Consider the following 25,084-nt stretch of genomic DNA (forward strand, 5'->3'; position numbering starts at 1 on the left):
TTGGTGCATTGAGCTGCACATTCAGAGGATTGAGAGTGCAGGCATATTTAGGTGAACTGTATTCAGTGGAGTACAATTGTTTTCAGGGTTCTTGCTATTGGGTTTTTTGATACACAGGTACAACATTGTGCTTAGGCATAATGGCAAATCAACAGCAGAGTGATGTATTCACGTATTTGTCTACGGAAGACAAATTGGACAGCACGAACTACTCCTTGTGGAGTTTTATGCTGAAAAATGTGCTTGTGGCAAAAGGTCTTTGGGATTTTGTTAGTGGTGATCAACCACGTCCAGGTCCATTGGCTCCAAAGACTCCTCCCCAAGGGGGTGCTCGTGGACGAGGACAACAGGTACAGGCTCCAGGGCAGCCATTGCCTGTTCAAAGAACAAATGCTCAAAAGACATGGGATGCCAGGGATGCACAAGCTTTGTCACTCATTGCATTGTCAGTACAGAGGTCTATTATACCTCGTATTCGTTCAGCTCGCTCTTCACAGAACGCATGGGTGACTTTGGAGCAGATGTATGCTGCTCGTAATGAGGCTAGGATCTCATTTTTGAAAAGAGAGCTAGAAAATCAGAAAATGAATGAAGGAGATGATATGTCTAGCCACTTAAACAAGCTGCAGGATTTAAGAGAGCAACTCATCAATGTGGATGAGATTATTCTTGAGACACAGCTTGTGTCCACCATCTTGCACTCTTTGCCAAGATCTTACTTGGCTTTTCATACCTCTTTGAACCTCAGCATGAGGAATGCTTTTGAACCCCTCAAGTATCAGGAACTTGTTGCTCTCTTGCTACAAGAAGAGCAAATGAGGAAGAATATGAATATGAACACAAATGCTGAACAAGCATTTACTACAGGTCAAAAGGGGAAAGGAAAAACTCAACCAAAGAGTTCAACTCAGAATTCAGGTGATGGTGGTTCTTCACAGGATACCAAGAAAGGTGATGGACAGCCCAAGAAGAAGGGCAAATGTCATTACTGTAAGAAGCCAGGTCACTACATCACTGAATGTAGGAAGAGGATTGCCAAAGAGAAGGCAAAGGAAGCTGGGATGTCTGTTAATGATGCTTCTAAAGCTCCTCCAGAGACTGCTTCTTTTGTTGAGGACAGGGATTACTGTTTTTATACATGCAGCTATGATGCCTCTTGGTCTTCACAGGCACTCAGTATGACAGAGCATGCATGTACTTGGTATTTTGATAGTGGTGCCTCAAAACATATCACATCTCGCAGGGATTTGTTTAGTCATGTTGGCCCTGCCCCTGTTGGCAAAACTGTTCAGTGTGCCAACAATGCTTCATATCCAGTTCGCGGCATTGGGGAGATTCAGCTCACAGCCATTGATGGCTCCATTCTCCGCCTTACAGATGCCTTATATGTACCAGGGATAAAGAAGAATTTGTTGTCCATTTCTTCTTTAGCACATTGTGGTATGCAAGTCCACTTTGATGATGATAAATGCATGGTCAGAGACAAAGCTAATGCCTTGACCTTGATGCTTACTGGTACATTATGTCATGGACTTTATTAGTTGGATGCATTTCAGCCAGTGGATCAGTCTGCTTATAATGCATTCACTCTTACTCCAGCTATGGTTGATGCGGAGTTATGGCATGCTCGCATGGGGCATGTAAATTTTGGTAGTTGTCATGTGCATCATAGATGCCATGGACATTCTCAGGGCTAGATCCAAAAGAGGCAGCCAGATAAAGAGTAGAACCGAGATGAAGGAGTACAGAGCACTTGTGGCAGAGTAGATTGGCATGGAGAACAAGCTGAAGATCAGAAGTGTGTCGGCTGCTGCAGGACATTGGTGCTGGCTGCATAGAAAGGACTGTCGGCTGCTCATGGAGGTGGTCGGCTGAACCAGCATCAGGCGCATCAAGATCAAGGCATCAGGCGCATCAAGATCAAGGAGGACCACCCAGTCGGCTGAATTAATAAGCATTTAATTCATTAATACTGGCCGACCAGCAGTCGGCCAGTCTACACTTTGTCCAAGGGACCTATAAAAGGGCCCAAGTACTCATTGTTTTAGGCATTCAAACCCACTACGGGTTGGGATCACTAGGGGTCCCATAGGGGACAGGTTTTGGTGTTTTACCACCTTTTCAAGAAGGCAGCCAAGGGCTGCAAGATATGTACCTTTTTGTACCATAGTATATACTGAATTTCCAGCACTTCTCACTCTCTCTCTCTACTCTCTCTCTACCTACGTTTTTGCATCAGATGGTGCGTTTTTGCATCAGAAGGTTTTCAAGAGTGTTTAGGGCTGAAAGAAGACTACCCAGAGCTTCCGCGCGTTACATTGGTATCAGAGCATCAGGCTCAGCCAAGCTAAACACTGAATCAGTCCCATATGATGGTGTACAGGTCCAAGGTACAGGAAAGTACACGGATTCGAAGCCCAAGGCGAGGAGCACAGAAGCGGGAAGAACTCCCAGGAGGTTTGTTGGTGGTGTTCCACAGTGCCAGATGGGGATGGCAGTTCCGTAAGCCAGATAGGTTCTCAGGTAACGGTCCCAAGGGAGGCTTATCCTCCAAGGGTGATGTGAGAGTGCCAGACTCAGTTCCAGGAAAGAAGACCAAGACGGTGTTCAGAGTCAAGGCAGGAATGGATTGTGGACTAGAGGAAGACCAGATGCATAGATCTTCATCAGAGACAAAGTGGTTTGGAGAACAGACCGGATTTTCAGAGAAAAAGGTTTGCCAGGGATGGAAGATGACAGAGGGACTTCGGGACAGGATTGGGATGATGACAGTCATCCAAGAGCAGGTTGGATTCCCGTCATCAAGTTTAGCAGAGGGGGATGTCATGTGCATCATAGATGCCATGGACATTCTCAGGGCTAGATCCAGAAGAGGCAGCCAGATAAAGAGTAGAACCGAGATGAAGGAGTACAGAGCACTTGTGGCAGAGTAGACTGGCATGGAGAACAAGCTGAAGATCAAAAGTGTGTCGGCTGCTGCAGGACATTGGTGCTGGCTGCATAGAAAGGACTGTCGGCTGCTCATGGAGGTGGTCGGCTGAACCAGCATCAAGCGCATCAAGATCAAGGCATCAGGCGCATCAAGATCAAGGAGGACCACCCAGTCGGCTGAATTAATAAGCATTTAATTCATTAATACTGGTGGCCGACCAGCAGTCGGCCAGTCTACACTTTGTCCAAGGGACCTATAAAAGGGCCCAAGTACTCATTGTTTTAGGCATTCAAACCCACTAGGGGTTGGGATCACTAGGGGTCCCATAGGGGACAGGTTTTGGTGTTTTACCACCTTTTCAAGAAGGCAGCCAAGGGCTGCAAGATATGTACCTTTTTGTACCATAGTATATACTGAATTTCCAGCACTTCTCACTCTCTCTCTCTACTCTCTCTCTACCTGCGTTTTTGCATCAGATGGTGCGTTTTTGCATCAGAAGGTTTTCAAGAGTGTTTAGGGCTGAAAGAAGACTACCCAGAGCTTCCGCGCGTTACATTGGGGCATGTAAATTTTGGTAGTCTTATGCTTATGCAGCGACATAACATGTTTACAGATCTACCTATCATGGAGAAGCCTCCAGATCACATTTGTGAAGGATGTATTTTGGGAAAAATGCATAGGTTTTCCTTCCCACGTGATCAGGCTCTAAGAGCAACTGCAAAGTTGCAGCTTATACACAGTGATCTTTGTGGTCCCATGCAGACGAAGTCATTAGGTGGTTGCTTCTATTTTGCAACATTTATTGATGACTTCTCTCGTATATGCTGGGTCTATCCTTTGACACAGAAATCACAGGTATATGATGCATTTTTGGCCTTTGTAGCACTTGCTGAGACAGAGTCAGGATGCAAAGTCAAGACTCTCCGTTCTGACCGAGGGGGGGAATATATGTCACACATGCTGAACTCCTTTCTTGGGAGTAGAGGTATAAAACATCAGTATACTACTCCTTACACTCCACAGCAGAATGGGGTTGCAGAAATGAAGAATCGGTCACTCATGGAGATGGCCAGATGTATGCTAAAGGCAAAAAGGCTACCACATATCTTTTGGGTGGAAGCTGTCATGTGTGCTTGTCATATTTTGAATCGATGTCCCACAAAGGCATTGGTTTCCATTACTCCTTTTGAGGCTTGGCATGGCCGCAAGCCTTCTGTATCGCATTTTCGTATCTTTGGGTGTCTTGCATATGCACACATACCCAAAGAGTTGAGGAGGAAGCTGGATGATAAAGCCACAAAATGCATTTTTGTTGGGTATAGCCGTGAGAGCAAGGGCTACCGGTTATATGACCCACTATCCAGGAAGATATTCACTAGTCGAGATGTGATTTTTGATGAAAAATCAGAAATATCCATGGCTGGTTATGAGGCAAATCAGGCTGAAAATGATGTGTTTGAAGGTCTACTACCTATGGAGTTTCATTCCACAGTTGGTGATCCAACTCATGAGGGTACAGGACAGCCAGCAAATGATGTAGGTGGTGCAGAAATTCAGCAGCAAAATGAGCCAGAAGCTGAACCAAATATGGGGCAGCAGGCACCACAGGTCAGACACATACCTAGATGGTATTTGAGGACATTACTGTCAGAGTTAGTGCATGCGGAAGCCACACTCATACACACGTAGAGAGAAGGAGAGAGAAGTTGACGCAGAGAGAGAGAGAGAGAGAGAGGTTGACGAACAGCTAACTTTAGCAATGAATAGATTGAGTTTACAATGGGGTGGGCATGGGTATATATACCCTCACAAGTGAAATGGCCGACTCATGAAGTTACGACTTGTTTCCACATGAGATACTATATTTTAACACCCTCTCTGTAGCTCATAGTGGGCATAGATGAAGAAACCAAGTCGATGCAGATGCAACCATGGACACCTCAGTACTGGCCGGATACTGAATACACCTCGGAAAATGCACCAAACAACCTGTCTCCTCAAGGAATGCCATCTTGAGCTTCAGCTGCCACATAGAATAATGAATTGCAGACAACTCCACATTCATGATCCCCCATTCGTTGAACTGCGAACACACACGTTCAAGAGATCTCATGTACATTGAACTGTCAACACATGACCTCCAAAGTCCTCTGACAATGAACTAGGAACTCATCCCGTCCATAATCCGCTACCAATGAACTACGAACACATCACGTTCATAGATTTGTCAAGCTGTTCCATGCCAGATGCATGTGCCTTGAACTCCGACACACGGGTCCAAATCACCAAAACGGGAGCACAGACTGCCCCTCTCTGCCACTCACATGCCTCTCTCTAGCTGAAGCACGTGGTAGCATCCATCCACCAAGCTAGAATGCTGGAGCATGTGCCAGTGTAGTCCTCGCCACACCGGCAGACGCCGTAGCATCTCTTAGAATCACTGTCACTGTCATCCTCGTCAGCTTTGCCTTTGCCTTTGTCATTTGTCGAGCCTTGAGCTTTAGCTTTGGATTTGCAATCCCGAGCCAAATGCCCTCGCTTTCCGCACTTATAACAACAGCTCTTAGACTTCTTATTGGATTCCGATGCAGCATGTGCTGATTCTACATCCTTCGGAACCCGAATCTTGCCTTGGGAAATGAGCATTGCTTCCTCCTCAATGAGAAAAGAGCTGAGATCATCAAATTCCAGCTTTTCCTTCGTGACTTGTAAGCGTAATGCCCTCGAGACCATCTCGTACTCCTCAGGCAACTTCGTAAGAACCAAGGCAGCTAACTGGGTACTAGTTAATGCACTATTCATAGCCGATAACTGATCATGGATAACCTTTCGCATGTAGCCCGCCGCCTCTTCGTAGCGTTCGACCCCCTGCGCGAGCTTGGCCATGAAATCCATGTCGTACCCTTCCGCCATGTTCACGTTAGGGAACACGTGATCGTCCTGGAGCTTGATCAGTTCACGGCCGATCTCGCAAATCTGCGCCTCAATCCTCTGCCGGTAGCCGCGGATCATCCCCAGCTGCAGCTGCCCATCTTCACCACCTTCGCCTTTGCTGCGCCCGACGGCCTCCATCTCCTCCTTGGACTCCATGGCGTCAATCACACAGTGCGCGTCCCGGCACAAGCTTATGGCGCCCTTGTAGGCGGCGGACAGCACGTCGCGCTCCTCACTCGACGGCGTCTCGCCCGCTTCATCTGCCATCTTGGAAAAAAAACGCTGAAACGCTGCCGCCCTTGTTGCAGCCGCCAACACCTTCGCTATTGTGCTCTGCCACTTTCTCCAACTCCTCCGTGTGCCCAAGAATCAATCGAGCACTCAGCTCTGATACCATGTCAGAGTTAGTGCATGCGGAAGCCACACTCATACACACGTAGAGAGAAGGAGAGAGAAGTTGACGCAGAGAGAGAGAGAGAGAGAGAGGTTGACGAACAGCTAACTTTAGCAGTTTACAATGGGGTGGGCATGGGTATATATACCCTCACAAGTGAAATGGCCGACTCATGAAGTTACGACTTGTTTCCACATGAGATACTATATTTTAACAATTACAGGACAGCCATTTAGAGGGTCCTCTTGCTGGTCGTACTCGTAGGGAGACACGGACCAATGAGCATGCACACATCATGGATTTGAATCTGGTTATGGCAGCCAGTTTACAGGATGATGATGAGCCTGATTCATTTGTGGATGCACGAGATAATGTGCATTGGAACAAAGCTATGCAGGATGAGCTTGATTCTATTAAAAGGAATCAAACATGGGATTTGGTTGATCTGCCCAAAGGCAAGAAAGCAATTGGTACTAAATGGGTCTATAAGTTGAAAAGACATGCAGATGGATCCATTGACAGGTACAAAGCCCGTCTAGTTGCAAAGGGCTATGCACAGAAAAAGGGCATTGATTATGAGGAGACATTTGCTCCTACATCCCGTATGTCGACACTTAGGTGTGTCATTGCATTGGCTGCACATCGTGATTGGGTTGTTCACCAGTTGGACATAAAGACTGCATTCCTACATGGGGACCTCGAGGAGGAAGTTTATGTATTTCAGCCCATGGGTTTTGCAGAACATGGTCATGAGGGGAAAGTATGCAGGCTGAAAAAGGCCTTGTATGGTTTGAAACAAGCTCCACGAGCTTGGTATGCAAAAATAGATGCTTTCCTACTCACTCAGGGATTTGTGAACAGTCCATCAGAAGCCACTCTGTATGTAAAGAAAGAAGAGACAGATCTGCTGGTCATCAATCTTTATGTGGATGATCTCTTGCTCATGGGATCAAATGATGACAAAATTGCAGCTTTTAAAGAGATACTGCAACAGACATTTGACATGTCTAACTTGGGGCTTGTACACTACTATTTGGGCATACAGTTTGTGCAGGATAACAGAGGCATTGGGTTGTTGCAATCACGGTATGTTGCTAAACTTCTGGAGAAGTTTAAATTTCAGGATTGCAAGCCTATTAGTACTCCTATGGAGCCTGGGATGAAACTGTCACTACAAGATGACAGTATTTCCTTTGATGCCACTACATATGCTCAGGCTGTTGGGTGCCTTATTTACTTGTGTAATACAAGGCCAGATATTCAGTATGCAGTCTCTCAGTTGAGCAGATTCATGCACAGCCCGTGGTTGTCACATTGGCAAGCTGTGAAGCGTGTATTCCGTTATTTGCAGGGTACCTTGTCTCTTGGATTGCTTTATCCTGAGGGGGGTGACATGCAGTTATACGCTTACATTGATTCAGATTGGGCTGGTGATTTTGATACCAGACATTCCACTAGTGGAAATTGTTTCTTTCTTGGCTCTTCATGCATTTCTTGGGTAAGCAAGAAAAAGACCACAGTGGCCACTTCGTCTTGTGAGGCAGAGTACAGAGCAGCCTACACTACTACTGTTGAGTGTGTTTGGCTGCGTCGTCTCATGACTGATATGGATATTTCAGTGGAGGAGCCTACACCTATCTATACTGATAGTCAGAGTGCCATTGCTGTGGCCAGGAATCCTGTGTTTCATGCTCGCACGAAACACATTGAGATTCACTATCATTTTGTTCAGGAGAGACTCCAGGCAGGAGATATCAGTCTGATCTACTGTCCTACAGATCAGAATGTGGCAGACATCTTCACCAAGGCATTACCACGTCCGAAATTCGAAGCATTCCGCAGTGCTTTGAATTTGTTTCCTTTTGGTGGATGATGTACAGTAATCACATATCACTCCAGGGGGGTTTGTTGGGTTTCATGCTGTGTATGCACCCAGAGGAGTGCTAGTGATCATCAGTAGATTACTGGGGCACTTTTTACTTCAGTTAGTGGAGGTTTTTTCCCCCAGTTTAGCTTAGTTTCACTTATATGCAGTTTATAGGTGTTTTGGTCCACCCGACACATTTTATGGCCGGACATGTGAACACATCTCTTTAGGTCACTTATTATGTGGCTATTGTACTTCACATTTTTATCAGCTGAATACACTAAAGTCGTGTTCTCTCTCTGTTGCTCTCCACGCCTGTTTGCAGCATCTCCAAACCCTAACCCTAACACTCCTGTGGCCTTCAGTCTTCCCCAGGACAGAGCCCGGGAGCCTCTGGCTCCAAGAACTCGAACAATGCGTCTAAGCTTACTCCAGACCAAAAAGCAGAGGCAGGCAAGACAGGTGGCAAGTTGAGTGCTGAGGAGCTTTCTCAGTACAAGCAGGGTAGATGTTTCTTTTGTCATACAAAAGGACATACTTCTCGGGATTGTCCGAAGAAGCCTCCAAAGGCCGCCGCCGCCTCCACAGCTTCCATGGTGAGCTCAGCTCCCACACAGACCCCAGCGGCTAACCCTAGTTCTTCAAACCCCGGTGCTTCAGTTGGAGCAATTATTAGCCGGGAGCTCGAAGATAAGCAGAAGGGCGCCCATGACCAGGAGTATGAGCGCAACGAATTGCTCAAGTCCTTTGGCTACATAGGTGGCCAGAGAGTCGTTGTCTTGTTTGACAGCGACAGCACGGAGGATGTGGTCACAGAACAGGCTGCTAGGCGTGCCCGTTTCGAGCTGACTTCGGTGGACAAACAGGTTGAGGGTTTTAGCACAGGTATGACAACGAGCCTCAAGTATGAAGCTCTAGGTGCTAAGTTAGTGATTCAGGGCATAGAGTTTGTGCATGACTTTATGGTTGCCCCTCTTGTAGGAGCAGACATAATTTTGGGTATCCAGTGGTTTCACAAGTTTCTTCCTGATGTCAAGTGGGACAAGCACACGTTCCAGATCAATCGGAATGTGTCAAACACCCCGGTGACCATTAAGTGTGAGCCAGGTATTCCGAACTTTCCGCTCATAAGCCACTTGTTGCACGCTAAGCGAGCAGTCAGGAAAGGCGCACAGTGTGCGATGATTTACATCCAGACAGCCCAGACGGTGGCCAGTGCTTCCAAGAAGTACTCGGTTCTCCATGAAAAGTTCCAAAAGATTTTTCTTCGGGACAGCCTCCCTCCCCAGCTCCCCCCGTCCAGACCAGAGGATCACAGGATTGACCTCCTCCCAGGCTCGGAACCCCCGAGCAAGTTTCCGTATTGCCTTTCTAAGGCAATGGAATCGGAGTTGGACCGCCAACTCCAAGAATTGTTGCAAGCTGGCTTCATCTGCCCCAGCGTGTCGCCATTTACAACACCGATCTTGTTTGTCAAGAAGAAAGATGGGTCTTCCCGTTTGTGTGTTAACTATCGTGCACTCAACAAGCTGACTATCAAGAGCAGATTCCCGATGCCTCGAATTGACTATATTCTCGAGAGGCTGAATGGAGCAAAGGTGTTCTCAAAATTAGATTTAAAGAGTGGGTACCACCAAGTGCGGATTGTGGAGGGGGACATCCCCAAGACAGCCTTCCGTACAGAACGGGCCCACTATGAGTTTGTGGTCATGCCATTTGGTTTGACGAACGCCCCAACTACATTTAACCGCATGATGATGCGTGTTTTCCAGGAGTTGATTGGAAAGTGTGTGTTCATATTTCTGGACGACATACTAATATTTTCAGCTACGGTTGAGCAGCATGACATTGATGTGGAGAAAGTTCTTAAGTTACTGGAAAGCAACGAGCTCTACGTCAATGAAAAGAAGTCGGAATTTTATCTGTTCCAGGTGCATTACTTGGGATATATAATTAGTGCTAAAGGCATTCGACTTGATCCGGCTAAAGTGGCCGAGATTGTCAACTGGGAAGTACCTCAGACAGCCTATGACATTAGATCATTTGTGGGTATATGCCAAGCATATTCCACCCACATTGACAAGTTTTCTGACCTCTCGGCAGATCTCACCGATCTGCTAAAGGGAGTGAAAACAAGAAGGCAAAAGATTCGAATGACTCCACAAGCATTGGAGGCATTCCAGAACCTCAAGGTGGCTTTATCAGAAGCGCCTTGTTTAGCACTTGCCTCGTGGGACGACCCATTTCAAGTGATCACCGATACGAGTAACATCGCAATTGGAGGTGTTTTACAACAGAATGGTCATCCAGTAGCTTACATGTCTCCTAAGTTACTGCCCGCCGAGAAGAACTATTCAGTCTATGATCGTGAACTCCTAGCAGTGATACAAGCCTTGAAACATTGGAAACATTTCCTGTATGGCCGTGACTTCGAGGTTCGCACTGACCATCAGGCATTACGCTAGATTCAGACAATGCCAAGTGCACAGTGGAGTGATCGACAGCACCGCAGGAGTCAAATATTCCAGCAATTCGGTGGTATGTTTGAGTACCTTCCAGGAAAGGCCACTCCAGTGGCCGATGCTTTGAGCAGGAAGGGACAAGTGTCTACGATTCAGACCACTAGACTTGACCTTGTTGGTACAGGACTAGAGGACATGAAGCACATGTACGCGGATTCCGAGGAATTCGGTACTCAGTGGGAACACACATTGGATGCCACAGGACCATGCCATTTTTTGATACGCGATGGTTGGCTTTTCTACAAAGGCCGACTATGTGTCATGAAGTCATTCAGGGCAGCTCTTCTCCATGATGCCCATGACGCCATTACAGGTGGTCATAGGGGCATAAATTCGACTCTAGAGAAATTAGAACGGCAATACTATTGGCCAAAGATGAGGCGTGATGTGTTTACATATGTACAACGCTGTGACATTTGTCAAAAGGTGAAAGCTCCTCGTGGAAAGAAGATAGGGATGTTACAGCCCTTGCCAATTCCTGAGGGTCCTTTCCAAGACATTTCCATGGACTTTGTCACAAACCTGCCTCCCAATCCGAGTAAGCGTAATACGCAGTGCTTAACTATTGTTGATAGGTTTAGCAAATTTGTTATGCTTATTCCTTGCAGGGCCAATGTGACCGCTGAGGATGTTGCCGAGTTATTCATTCGGCATTGGTACCCGATTGGCGGGATTCCTAGAACCATAGTGTCAGACCGAGATGCCAAGTTTACCAATCATTTTTGGAGGGCATTGTTTGATAATTTTGGTACTAAGTTGAATTTTTCCAGTGCATTCCACCCACAGACAGATGGCCAGACAGAGATATACAACCAGTTGGCCTTTGATGTGCTGAAGTGTTATGTCCACGATCAGCAAGGTAAGTGGAAATCGTTTTTGCCTTTAGTTCAAGCTGTTTTGAATGACTCTTTTTCTTCAGCTATTGGCAGGACTCCATATGAGGCAGCGTTTGGAAGACCTTTCCAGTCGTTGCTAACCAGGACTTCGTCTTCAGTATCGGAGGCGTACAGAGTGACAGAGTCTTACCAGGAGATTTTAGAGTCAGTAAAGGACAGATTGGCTAAAGCGCAAGAGGCCTACACTCGACAGGCCAATAAAGACCGAAGGGATATGAAGTTTTCGGAAGGAGATTGGGTTTATCTTCGGATTATGAAGCAAAGACTGAAACAGGTGGACAAGCGATGCCCAAAGTTGTCTTTCAGGAGCTTCAGACCATTTCCCATCCGGAAAAAGATTAATGAGGTGTCTATGCAGTTAAAGCTACCTCCGAGTTGGACTATGCACGATGTATTTCATGTCAGTTGGTTAAAGCCATATGCAGGTCCACCCCCTTCAGAGGTCAAAGACGAAGCGGAACCAGACATTGTTGATGAAGCAGAGGTAACGGTTCCAGAACAGATCCTTCTGCACCGTTTCAAGCATGGCTCAGGCCGAAGAATACGTTCCTCACGAAGTTTCAGGACCGAGGAACTCATGAAGCGGTATGGCTCGACAAAGAGTTTTTCGAAGACTATCCGGCGTTATTGACGGATTATTTGGAGGCTATGCAGCTTCCGTCAAGTTAAGCAGAAGGGGATGTCACGTGCATCCCGCACTTGGATGCCACATAGACATTTCTGTACAGAAGATGCAGGACCTGGGATGGTGAACTAGTCCCATGTGAGCCCAGTCCGGGACGAGTCAACCAAGGATCCATCTCAGTCGTCCGAGATCAAGTATGCATTGACCTGCACATGAGTCCAAGGTCAGGTGTGCACTGTCCTGCACATGAAACAGTGCCAATCCGCGCTGTGAGTCTCCCTCTAGAATGATGTCAGTTCCGTGTATCTGGTATGGTACCGGATGCCAGATCACTGAGTAGATAGTGGTTAGGACAAGGGGCCAGCCCATAGGGCTACCCCGGATCTGTGTGTGGGCATGGAAATGGTGTAGAACCACCCCCATGAGGGCCAGGAAGGCCCAGGCTGAACCCACCAGCCATGGAGGGGCTGTAGGATAGCCCTAGGGCAAAGATAAGGCTATTTCCAGGAGCTTACAGCCTTTATATGGCTGTAGGGCAAGTATGGGGCAGCCCATACAGGCTGCCCAGCCCTCGGATTGTGGACAAAAGATGTGCCCAGACCTTCAGAAGCAGGCGCCTGATGTCCAGCCAGCCAGGAAGAGATGCACAAAATTTATGGGATTTTTTCCAGCATTTAATGGGATTTTTCAGCATTTATGCTGAATTCCCAGTCGTGGGACAATTCTGGGCTGGCCGACTGCTCCCGAGGAGAAGTATAAATAGTGGAGGCCATAATCCGAATGATTCATCTCATTTTTCACCAAGTGCTCAAGCAAACCAAGGGGCCAAGACAGCCAAGGGCTTGCTAACGCAAAGGGGTGAAGGATTCAGGTCAAGGACAGGGTATTCCCAGCCAAGAAAAGGTCCAAGATTGCTGTATTTTCTTTTAGTTTTCTCATCATTCTAATAAAGCAAATACACCATCCGTGGTGGGGGCCCTACAGAGGGTAATTGGGACCCAATATTGTGTCCTCTCCCTCTCTCCCTCTCTCTCTCTATTTTCTACACTTCTCCTTTCAAGTTTGTGCGTTAATTTCCATCGCGAAAAGAGTGTTGAATTCTGAGTATTGAAGTTCCCGATTCTTCTCCGAAGCTTCCGCATATTACATAAAGGTTATTCCTAAGAGAAGGGGATAGATTATGAGGAAACCTTTGCCCCGACTTCAAAAATGACAACCATTCGAACAGTCACTACATTCGCAGCTTGCCATGGTTGGAGTATGCATCACTTGGACATAAAGATTGCATTCTTGAATGGGGATCTCTTGGAAGAAGTTTATGTACAACAACCTCTAGGCTTTGTAGTTGCAGGACATGAAAGCAAGGTGTGTCTTTTAAAGCAGGCACTCCATGGTCTCAAGCAAGCTCCTCCAGCTTGGTATGAGAAGATTCATGCACATTTGGCCGGCTGGGATTCCAGAAGTCTCAGTGAGAGTACTCTTTATGTGCAAAGAGATGGTTCAGACATTGTGATAGTCATCCTATATGTGGATGATGTGATCTTGACAGGGAACAGTGAGCTGAAAATATCAGCTTTCAAGGCTGAATTGCAGAAGGCATTTAAGATGTCAGATCTTGGTCACATTTCTATTTGGGCATACAGTTTATGCAGAAGGATGGTGGCATTGTTATGTCTCAATCAAAGTATGTTCAGGGGCTATTGAAAAGGTTTTGCATGGAGGATTGCAAAGCCTATTGCCACACCGGTTGAGAAAAGTATAAAGCTCAGTAGCTTTGATGCAAGTGAGCCTTTTGATGCTACCATAAATAGCCAAGCTGTGGGATGCCTTATATATTTGTGTTCAACACGGCCAGATATAGCTTATGGTGTTTTGCTATTGAGCAAATTTATGCATAGCCTAGGGAATAAACATTGGCAAACTGTCAAGCGCGATTTCACATACCTCCAGGGCGCATAAACTTACGGATTGTTCTATGCCACAAGGGTGATTTTCAGTTGTGCGCTTACAGGGATTCAGATTAGGCTGGCGACATTGATACACGGCATTCGACCACTGGTTTTTTCTTTTTGTTGTATTTAGCATTATTTGCATTATTGGGCATTTATAAATATAAAACTTTATTACATGACCAACCTCCAATTAGTATAAATAGGCTTGCCTAGAGCCTATTTTCTCATTCAGTCTTCATTGTGCTAAGAGCTCTCCTCACCCTTGCTTTCAGCCCAAGACTAATCCAGCCCTAGAGCCCATAAGCTTGCTTCTCCAGCCCCTTGAGAAACCCTAGCTTCAGTCAGCCCTAGGCGCCTGCATTCAGCCCTGATTCAGCCTCAGTTCAGGCCCAGATTCAGCACCTCATTCAGCTCAGTTTAACGCCAGATTCAGCCTGCAGATACCTGCGTTTTTGCACAACCGTACAGCAGCAATCCTGCCGTACAGCAGCAGTTTGCAGCCGTACAGCAGCAGTTTGCAGCCCTGTTTCTCATGCGTTTCAATCCACAGCATCCTCTACACTTCAGCGTTTCTGTCCACAGCAGTTTCCAGCCCTGAAGGTTCAGTCTACAGCAGTTTCCAGCCCTGTTGTTTGCATCAGTGTCCAGCCTTCTATGCATCATCCACACATGCAGCAGTCATCTAGTGAAGGTAACATAGCATTCATATGTGTTTTCAGCATTCTAACATAGTGTAGAACAGTCCACCTTCTTCTTCTCTCAGCCTCAGGTGTGCAGCCCTTCCTCGTGCCCTTGGGAAGAGTGCATAGGCTCGAGATCAGGTCATCGAGGTGTTTCTACAGCAGTGTACAAATCAGCCACTCTCCGATCCTCCGAGATCTTGCGTTTGGCTTATCTACAGTCCACAGTCATTCTCTCTAAAGAAATAAAGCAAATACTATCTCGTTATCGGGATAGGGGGCCCTTCAGTGGGTAATTCAGGACCCAATCTGGTGTACAGTTCTCATCTATCTCTCTCTCTCATCTCTTTAAAGTTTGAAGTATTAAAGTGGATTGCTAAACTCACGAAACTCAGGATACAGAAGACGGTGTGAGCATATTGTGTGACAGGATCTTCCAATACAAAGACTTCCGCTGCATATCACACATTATCATTATGTGTGGGAGAGGCTTCATGCAAGTGATATTAGCCTCATCTATTGCCCATCACAAGACAACCTAGCAAATCTCTTCACCACGGCGCTTCCTCGTGAGAAGTTTGAAGTTTTTCGCAAAGCTTTGGGCTTCATTCCTTTTGGGGATTAATCTACTTTGTAGATATACATTTCCACTACCGGGGAGATTTGTAGGAGATATTCGCATTAGTAGTGGAATTGTATGTAGGTATTAGAGGTTATTGTGTTAGGACATTAGGCTTTTTTATTAGCACACACATTTGGATGGTTTATAACCTTAGTAGCTCCTCCCTTTATCATAGGGACAAATGCCACATGTTGGTTGGACCCCTCTAGTCCTTTGTATTAGGGGCCTTTTACTTTTTCTAAGTACATTCCCTCTCACCTCCTTACATGAGAGACTCCCATCGCCACTGTGTGTGTCTACTGTGTGTTGCTTTAACCTACATTGAAGCTTTTCATGCTCTTTATTTCTAATGTTCTTTAGCTTCCAAAGTCCTAGCCATCCACCAATCTATCAAAAAATCGAGCAAATACATACTCACATTACACATCTTGGAGTCTTCGAGGAAGCCTGTGGTTTCAAATTGGTGGATAAAACCAAGGGCTTTGTCATCAACCCCCGTTAGCCATCAAAAGTTTTAAACTTAAGGAGTTATCTCTAACACGGTACTCCAACAATCTTGGCTTCTTATGGCTATCCACCATTTGCCTTGAATGATCCATAGGATGGCCGGAAGAACCATGATGATGTTGGGGATGTTCCAAGGATTGGAGTCATTTTGATGATAAGCACGCTCATCTCAGTGGATCTGCCAAGGAGAACAAAGTACCCCAATGTCGAGATCGAGACAAAGGCACACTCCAAGAAGAATATATGTATACCAATGGAAAGTTATGATAGGGTATGGGAAGTTATGATAGGGTCATTAGATTAGTTGTAGATGTGTGCTCCTAAGCTGTGGATTCATGCTCATCCATCCCCATATCGATGCAATTGCAAGTTTCAATCAAGAAATTACCAAGATCTCGAGGTTCCAAAACGTTTTCACTCAAAGAATTTAGACAGTGCTCTAATACCACTATAACAATGGTTCACCTATAAGATCTTAATAATTCACTTGATTAATAACTAGAAGACGCAAGTATAATATGCAATAGATGATTCAGTGCATGCTTATGTGTGCTTCAAGATGCAAGGACACTCCAATGAGGACCGAGATCCCCCCCCCCCTTTCAAGTATTCTTTCCAAACATATGGATGTAATGTTAGACATCATCCCCTTCTTGCTGGCTTCCTGTTTGGTGTCCAATTTTAGCCTCTACGGCTGACCATGTTAGCTAGAGGGGCTGGTCATCCCTCACATATGTTTTCCCATATTATGGAGTCCTGTACAGGCCAACAGCAACATATTTGCTGCATTTTTTTCTTCTACAGGTTTACGATGTTGGTTGCTGATCTGAGGACTCGATGGTACCATATATCTTCTGTTTTTCCAGATTCAGTCCTATCTACTGCCCTGAATACCTCTGTGTTTTCGGATTTGCAGCCATAGTTGCTGTGTTTTTCTGGACTGATTTCTGCTGGTAGCTCTACCTTCACTTGGGCTTCATCTGTTGGACCCGAAGGTACCTTCTCTTCAGCATTTTTCCTCATAGGAGGTGTGGACACTGGTTGGCCTGAATTTTCAGGTTTGTAGCCCTTGTTTGGCTGCGTTTTCTTCTCCAGTGGACACAGATCACTTGCAAAGGGGGTTTCTTGTTTGGATTGTGGCTTTGGAGGTAGTTTGGTACTTGAGGAGGATACTGAATTTCTGATTTCAGTCAGCATTTTGCTGATTTTGGAGCATCTATACCTGTGTTTTGTTCCTGGCCTGCACGGTTTCCTGTTTCCTTCATGTTCCTTGCCTTCTATTGGCGGTGGAGTGCTGTTTTTTGCTGGACAACAGTGTTTTGGCTGAGTTTTGCTTCCAAAGGAGTTTTCTACACTCAGAGGAGACATCTCCAGCTACTTCACTTGAGGATCAGTTTCGGGAGCTGTTTTGTATCTTTGAAGACTTTCTTCTATGACAGGAGTCTACAGATTTTGGGGAAGAGCAGTGATCTTTTCAGAGATCCTGCGCAAAGTTTATTTTGTCCGAGCCTCTGTTCTTTGCAGTGTTTGCAAAACAAGGAGGGTGTTTTGCCCTTGAGGTGTGATCCTCTCACATGGATCATTTATTTGTTGCTGATTCTTGGGATCTGATTCTACTTATGGAACAGTCTTCTACTCTATCAGTGATGCTTTCGAGGACTTTGTTACCACTGCAGTTTATATTCCTGCTTCCCTTCCTCATTGTGAGGAGTCTACCTCTGCCTCTCTTTGTGATGCTTCTAAGAATGCCCCCCCTCCCCCTGCCAGTTCTGCAGGTTTGTTGTTTTGGAGGATGCTTTTTTGGACCCGATGGGATGCTTTGGATCTATGGTTGCTAACCGTGCTTGGGGCACAATGGTACTTCCAGAGTTTTTTGGATTTGGATCAGAATCAGGTTGGGCTTGTACCAGTCTGACGACATCAGTTTTCAGAGAAGGATGTGGAGTCCTTTCATCTTGCGATGCCCACCTCAGTGGCGTGTACTGAGCAGATTGACTCTATTTCTTTTGAGGGTTCCAGTGAGGAGCAGTTTGCTTCTCCCAGGATTGATTATCTTCAAAATATGATCTTGGTTGGTTATGAGGTTTTCCATACCTTCTCCAGGCTGGATACACGACATTTGACATCGGGGAGTGTTCTTACACTTGGGTTTGGAACCATTATTTGGAGCAGCACGTCACAGCCTACATGGTTGTTTTCTTCCAGAGGAGCGGTGTATCTGGCAGCTTGTTCTGTTGCTTTTGTAGCTGAGTTGCTGAGGAGATTGCTTGTTGAGCTTTCTTGGTACCTGTTTCTGCAATCTTTCATCTTTGATCGAGGACGACGTCTCTAGCTTCTTGGAGTTCACTCAGCATCCGGTGTTAAGAGGGGGTGTTAGACATCATCCCCTTCTTACTGGCGTCCTGTTTGGTGTCCTATTTTAGCCTCTAGGGCTGACCATGTTAGCTAGAGGGGCTGGTCACCCCTCACATATGTTTTCCCATATTATTCCCCATTTTATGGTGTCTTTGGTATTTTTCCCTAGTCGTGGAGGACTTTTTCCCTAGTCGGCTGCCTTCATATGGGCATATATATAGCTGGCACATACGAGGTTTTCTCCCCTCTTGCTCGGGACATGTATTCCTTTGGATGATGATATTGAGAGCAGGTTCTCACCTGTGTTTTCTCTCCATCTCTCTCTCTCATTCTCTCTCCTGTGTTTCCACTTTCCCTTCTTCCGCTGCACATTCTATCATGCAATGCTTTCCAGAGGCATCAGTACATTGTCCTCAAATTTGGCCCACACATAATAAATCAATGCCAATTACCGGGGAAATGTCAATGATTTTTGTAGTCCCATCTCTTTTCCTGGCAAGTTCAGACTGTCACACAGCCCGTTATTGGAAATCAGCCCAACATCAGGCATGTTGGCCACGCCAGCAAATTGTACATCCACAATAACAGTCTGTATTGCTGCATTCAATCCATACACCCAAATCTCTTTTCTGTGCATTGCTAAATTGCTGAATCAACACTGCCACACAACTGTCTCACCACTGTGCCAGGCCACAGATGTACAACCAGCCAGTGAACCAGACTGTACAGATGTGCTTGCCACTGCATTGGGCTGTACAATCCTGATCACTGCCCAGCAGCCGTATAGGAACGCTGCTGGATTTAGTCATACAGTTGGCAAACGTCTGCACATTACTGGCCATCCAGCAGCATCCCATACAGTGCTGTTTGTACAGCTGATGGTGTTGATAGATGTGAAGCCCATCCCAAAATCTGCGCTAAACACAGCTGAAACCAAGGTTAGTCCTAAACCAAATCATGAGGTAGTAGGTTAGCTCACCTCCCAACTGCGATCAGCATCCACGATCTCCCCCGAGCCAAGGCTAGGGCTTCCTCCACAATCCCACCATATGGCAACCACATCTATACCCTAGACGTGAGTTGGTCTAGTGTTTAATATGCCATGCTAGCCACACAAGCATAGAATGCCCCCACCTAAGACCCAGACAAGAAGGAATTTGGTGCACATATACTGCATGAGGACAGGAAACCATGATACTGCCCATTGCTACAAGAATCGCCCTTATGCCCCTGTCTTAACTCCGGCATACCATACCCTTCGACATGCCAACCTACGTACTCGCCATGTGCATGGCATGAGCATGTCTACTCTCCTAGTCTAAGCTAGACCTTCAGTGGTGCATCCGCACAACTGTCTCAAGCTCTCACTTATATGGTGATAACTACACCATAAATAGCTAACTTGCTATAAAAGGCCATTACTCTAGTTTTATCAATCCAAGAACCCTAGCCAAGTATCTGCCTACTAATCCCTAATCCATAGATTAGTGTCCAGGCACATAACAATGGAGAGGAGGGCTGATTGTTGATGCTATAGTATGCAAGGTGGGGGAGGGGGGGATGATGTGGAAAAGTGGTCACTCTTTTATATCTGCACATTGGATAAAAAGCCTGAAAAGCAAAAAGCATTTAAGTATAAACCTCACTTACCTTTTCCTCTAAATTAATAATAACTTATTAGACTTTCACAAACTTTATAGTTTAGAAGTCTTGGGCGCCCACATGGGCAATCCCTGCATTACAGTTCTTAAATAATGCACATACAATGAAATCCATGCAATACCCACACAAAGAAGTCAATTCACATGCTCACACTTGACCCATTATCATGCATGACTCAACCACGGATCACAATGCACAAACATAAATTTCCCAACTTGCAAAGCATTGTAATCATTTGCCCATTCTAGACATCTTTATCTGGACTCGACATTAGGTCCAATCTGAACTCCCCGGAGTAGACATCTATCAGCACAGAGTGTCTGCTATTGGTGGAAGCAAACAAGAAGCAATGTCACATAGTGTCCCTGGTAATGACATCAACACTCACACTCCCAAGTGGGGCAAGACAATGAAATGGTACAACTCCTTGAAACTAGATCAAGAGATGAGATAGGGCAGCAATGCATGAGCGCCAAAACATGATCAGTTCCTTCTAGAGAAAAACCTACAATCCCCTCTTAATAACCAACTTCTGGGCAATAATATCAAGTCTTTTAAATTGCCTCAATATATTACCTTGTGCCCATGTATGCAACCAAAAGATGTCCAGTCCGCTTCATGAGAAATCCTCCTGCTATATGAACAATCCCCTCTTATTCAAATTTGACTTGCAGATAAATAATCGCCATTTGCATTCAGCTCAGCGGCTTGCACTGATGTACATGCCCCCCCCACCCCCCCCCCCGCCCCCGGGCGGCCGAAAAAATGACTGGTGATACCCTAAACAATGATAAAGCCGCTCATAAAAGAACCTGAGTTCAAATCCCACTCTCGGCTACATGTTCATGTGACATATAAAGCTCTTTCTTGCTTTTTTTTCTATCCTTAATATATTGCTCATGTGCATGTGACAACCCTCTTTCTTTCTCTTATTGCAAAACAGAAAAGTTCACATACATAAGCAGTGCATTACACATGAGTTTAATCAAATTTTTTATAGTTTGCTCAGTCAGAATCTGTGTAGTATGCTAACCACTTCGGTACCAACCCCATTATTGCCATATTTACCCTTAATAAGCATAAATTTAACCTTATGAATGTACCTTGGAATGCCATGATTCTACTTCATACTAAGTCATTAGTTATTGAGATGCAATGGGTGAAAAGATTTGGGGATGAAGCAGGAACTGCAGCCATCATTAGTTAATGCCCTAATGATAAACATATGAAAATCGAAGATTAAGGTGTATTAGGATTATGAGCTAGACCTGTTACTGTACATGTATGTCAAACAATAGACCTTCAAGTTCCGAGAATTTTGCAAGAGAGATGAATCCCACCTTATGGTTGATAGCTGATGGTGATTCGCCATGAAGCCCTGCGCTCCTTTTTTATTGTAGGGACGCTTCAAGGGAAAGATGGTGGACCTTTTCAGATCGGACGGTCACTGGGCGTTGAATTCCGGGCGCCCGTGTTGGTCCTGCGACGCAATGGTATTTGAAACTTGAGTACAAGCAAGCAAGAGTGTCCGTATCGTTCAATGTCAAAAACAAGTGACTTATCTTTCGCACTAGGTTGGACAAAACTTAAAAATAGTCCCGAGCGAGTAGTTATAGTCAAAAGCAAGTACACAAAGTTAGTGATTTCCTTATTGGCATAAGCTCATGGTAAGGCCACTTTATATGTTTCAATATCGTTTTACAAAAGATACGTGTCCATTCAAGTCGGTAAGATGGCAAAATGGGTGGGTGAAATCATGTTAACTTACGAATTTTACCCCCTTCCTAATGGTGCCTCGTATCACCTAGGGTCAGTGGTGAAGCTAGCTACCAGTCAGAGAGGTGTGGATGGTACAGGATATGCTGTGACATTGGCGTACGAGGTTAAGTGGTAGATTTCAGACCGATCCGTAGTAGCCAGATGCAAGGCATCTAAGATAACCTTTTAGTAGCCCTAGTGGTAGGCAGCTTGTTGAGGCGTTATGAAAGGTAGATGTGAAGTAGAAGTTCTTCATGTGCAAGGCCTCCTTCTAATGTGGAAGTGGCTTGGGCCGTCCAAAATCATGTGGTTCTTTTGATTAGCGAAATTAGCGCCACGACCATCCTTAAATGATTTTGCATGGGTAGATGGCAGTCTGGAACCGTCTTGGCACGATTGGATATTTATCCAAGTGGATGCTTAGAGATTGGGCTTCTTCATGGCAAACACATTGGCCAGGGGCAAGGTGTGTTTGTGTTAAATTAGAGTCGATTGTATTCTTTGAAATGATAGGTACCTCTACAAGTCACTGGTTATCCAAGCGATGGGTCGTACCATGGTCGTTCTAATGAGAGGTTAAATTGGAGTCAAAGCAAAGGTTATACTCTTTGAAATGTTAGGTACAAGTTGATGGTTATCCAAGTGATGGGTCGTACCATGGCTAGTTCTCAGGATCTAAGTGCCAATGGCAAAATGATGTGTGTGAATAGTAGTTCATTGTTGCAAACCGAAAACTTTCAAGGGCCTTTTGGTAAGTGGAAGTTGATTTGGCTTTGGACTTAATGGAATTTGCTTTTGAACTTTTTTGTTTTTTTAGCTTTTGGAATTTCTAGTGCCCTTTTGTTGAGATTGATATACTATGGTTGAGATTGATATACTATGTTCCTAAATCCAGATTAATGGTTGAACCGACTGTGCCCTTCTATCGAGGCTGATATACTATGTTCCCCAAATCCAGATTAATGGTTGAATTTATTGTGCCCTTCTACCGAAGCTGATATACTTTGTTCCCCAATCTCAGACTAATGGTTGAACCATTAAAAGACCCTCCCACCCTTACTTCATCACACATTCAGGCCAGCTCTTGTTTCCACTATGTCCTTGAGCCTAAGTTATTACCAAGCCAAAATAACTAGAAAGAGTAGGTGGGATGGATTGCAAGTGGAATTGAAAAAAGTGCTCGACACCATTGGTTGTATGCTGATGATGGTCCCACTTTGTATCATATGGCCCGGATTTGACATTCCCAGCTCATAGCTCTAGTCTTTGTTTTCTTTTGTACCATGATGAGGTTACATAGACACTATTGTATTACTTTTGATCTCATAGACCCACTGGGTCTTTGGAAGATGTTTAATATAACTTTATTTCTTTCTCTCTCTCTATGCTAGACATTTTGGATGGATGTACTATGTATTGTAGTAGCATGGCGATGCAAATTTTTTCCTTGTATCTAGAGACATTGTTATTATCATAGTTGTGCATGTGGAATTTTTTACCCCTTTTCATGACCATGCTATCTCATGGTACATTATTTGGTCTCATAGACCATTTGGGTCTTTCGAAGATGATCAATATAACTTTCTACTGAAATCGCTTCCTCACGTTATTCATCAAGCAATTGGGCTACCTGAGTATTCACATGTCCCATACCATGAGGATCGTGATTGGCTAAATATAGGTTTCGTCTCACCGCCTCAAAGTGGAGAGAGGAAGAGCTAATAAGCATAAAATTATTTTTTTCTAGGACTTATCTCACACTTCGTGCTTGTATGGTTTCAAACAACAAATTATGCACCAAATTATATCTCTTTATGGAAATACGTAAGGGTGCCTGACTTGTAGACACCTTGCCAATGCTAGCCTAATCGGTTGTGCAGATTGTCTGCGAATGCATCCATGATCATGTCCTTTACTAGGACCCTTTTTGGTGGTGGTTAGGATCCCTTAGCTATAGAGGCTTTAGATGATTCATCCCCTATCTCTTGGTTTGGGTGGTGACTTCTACGGCCCTATTTGTCTACTTGCAGCAACATTCATCACTGTCTAGACTTGTAGAAATGGTCATAAAGCCTCTTGCTCTTGAGACCAATCATGAATCGGTCTATGAGTAATAAGTCATCTAGAACTACATCTTATGTGGAGATAATTGGCTCTGGCAATGTATTCCTGCATGGTCTCTCCTTCATCTTGCTTATTTCTTGCTTGAGATTGTAGATTTATGCAATGGGGCTCCATATCTAGCTCATAAGTAAAGCACATGCTGGCCTGGTCACTTGAATTTTTGATTTTTTTTGCGCCTTAAAAGGTTCTTCGGTGTTAGAATTGCCAAAGCTTGAGGCCTCTATTAACCATGTATGTGAGGGATACAAAGATACCAAAAACAGGCATCATTCCCTAAAGATGGATCAATTATGGTTGTCCATAAAAGCTTATACATCGTGATGTATGTGGTCTTATCAAGACACCATTAATAAAGAGATATCTATACTTTGTGACTTTTATTGATGACTACTCCAAACACACCTGGGTGTATCCCCATTGAAAGCAAAGTCACTACTCGAGGGATATCTCTACTTTGTGACTTTTATTGATGACTATTCTAGGCACACTTGGGTGTATCCATTGAAAGCACACTACTGGAGGGATATCTCTACTTTGTGACTTTTATTGATGACTAAACTAGGCACACTTGGGTGTATCCATTGAAAGCAAAAGGTTTTCAAAATTCTTTATTCCACATACTTGGCCATTAGGATGGCTAATTATTGTCCACACACTTCTGCTACTAATGCACACCACACATGTGTCACGTTGACACTATTCGAATGAATTTACCATCTTAACACTCCCCCTCAAGTTCATCATATCCATTTCTAGTTCTCTAAGTGTACACTATCCGAATGAATTTACCATCTTAACACTCCCCCTCAAGTTCATCATATGCATTTCTAGTTCTCCAAGTCTATCTCCAAAGTACTGATACTTCTCTTTCCCAAGTGACTTTAATGGATCTCTATGTTGTATGATATATTGGACTACTGGCTAATTGAATACTATTCATGTTGTCACAATGTATGGCAACCACTTCATTATGATGTTATCCCAAATCGTCAAGTAGTTTTTGGAGCCAAATCACTTCACATGCAGGTGTCTCCTCTATACTATGCCTCCATGCTGGATAATGCAATTGTGGGTTGCTTCTCACTACTCCAACTCACAGCATAACTTCCTAAGCTAAATGTATCACTAATAGACCTCCTATATAAGCACTTCTTTCCCAATCTACACCCTTTCCATGTATAAGACATCTGTGTGATCATACACCATCACACCCTTTCCATGCTCATAAAATAGACCATAATCAGCAGTGATCTT

The 25,084-nt window shown here is 44.8% G+C and overlaps 1 protein-coding gene across 5 annotated transcripts in view; it reads right to left on the reverse strand.

The window, feature by feature from the left end:
* The window catches only part of LOC147629811 (uncharacterized), a 162,894-nt gene extending 141,434 nt beyond the window's left edge, over positions 1 to 21,460 (reverse strand). For 2 of the 5 annotated variants that reach the window (XM_086811338.1, XM_086811335.1), the window contains exon 1: positions 21,289 to 21,460. The gene's annotated coding sequence lies outside the window, so the exon portion shown is untranslated. Of the gene's footprint in view, positions 1 to 21,216 lie in introns of all 5 variants that reach the window. The other 3 variants (XM_086811340.1, XM_086811339.1, XM_086811336.1) reach the window with 3 other exon arrangements.
* Positions 21,461 to 25,084: the final 3,624 nt, after the last annotated feature.

This window comes from Cibotium barometz, chromosome 17, assembly GCF_041138505.1.
Source record: "Cibotium barometz isolate CiBa-2024 chromosome 17, ASM4113850v1, whole genome shotgun sequence".
In the NCBI taxonomy this organism is placed as follows: Eukaryota; Viridiplantae; Streptophyta; class Polypodiopsida; order Cyatheales; family Cibotiaceae; genus Cibotium; species Cibotium barometz.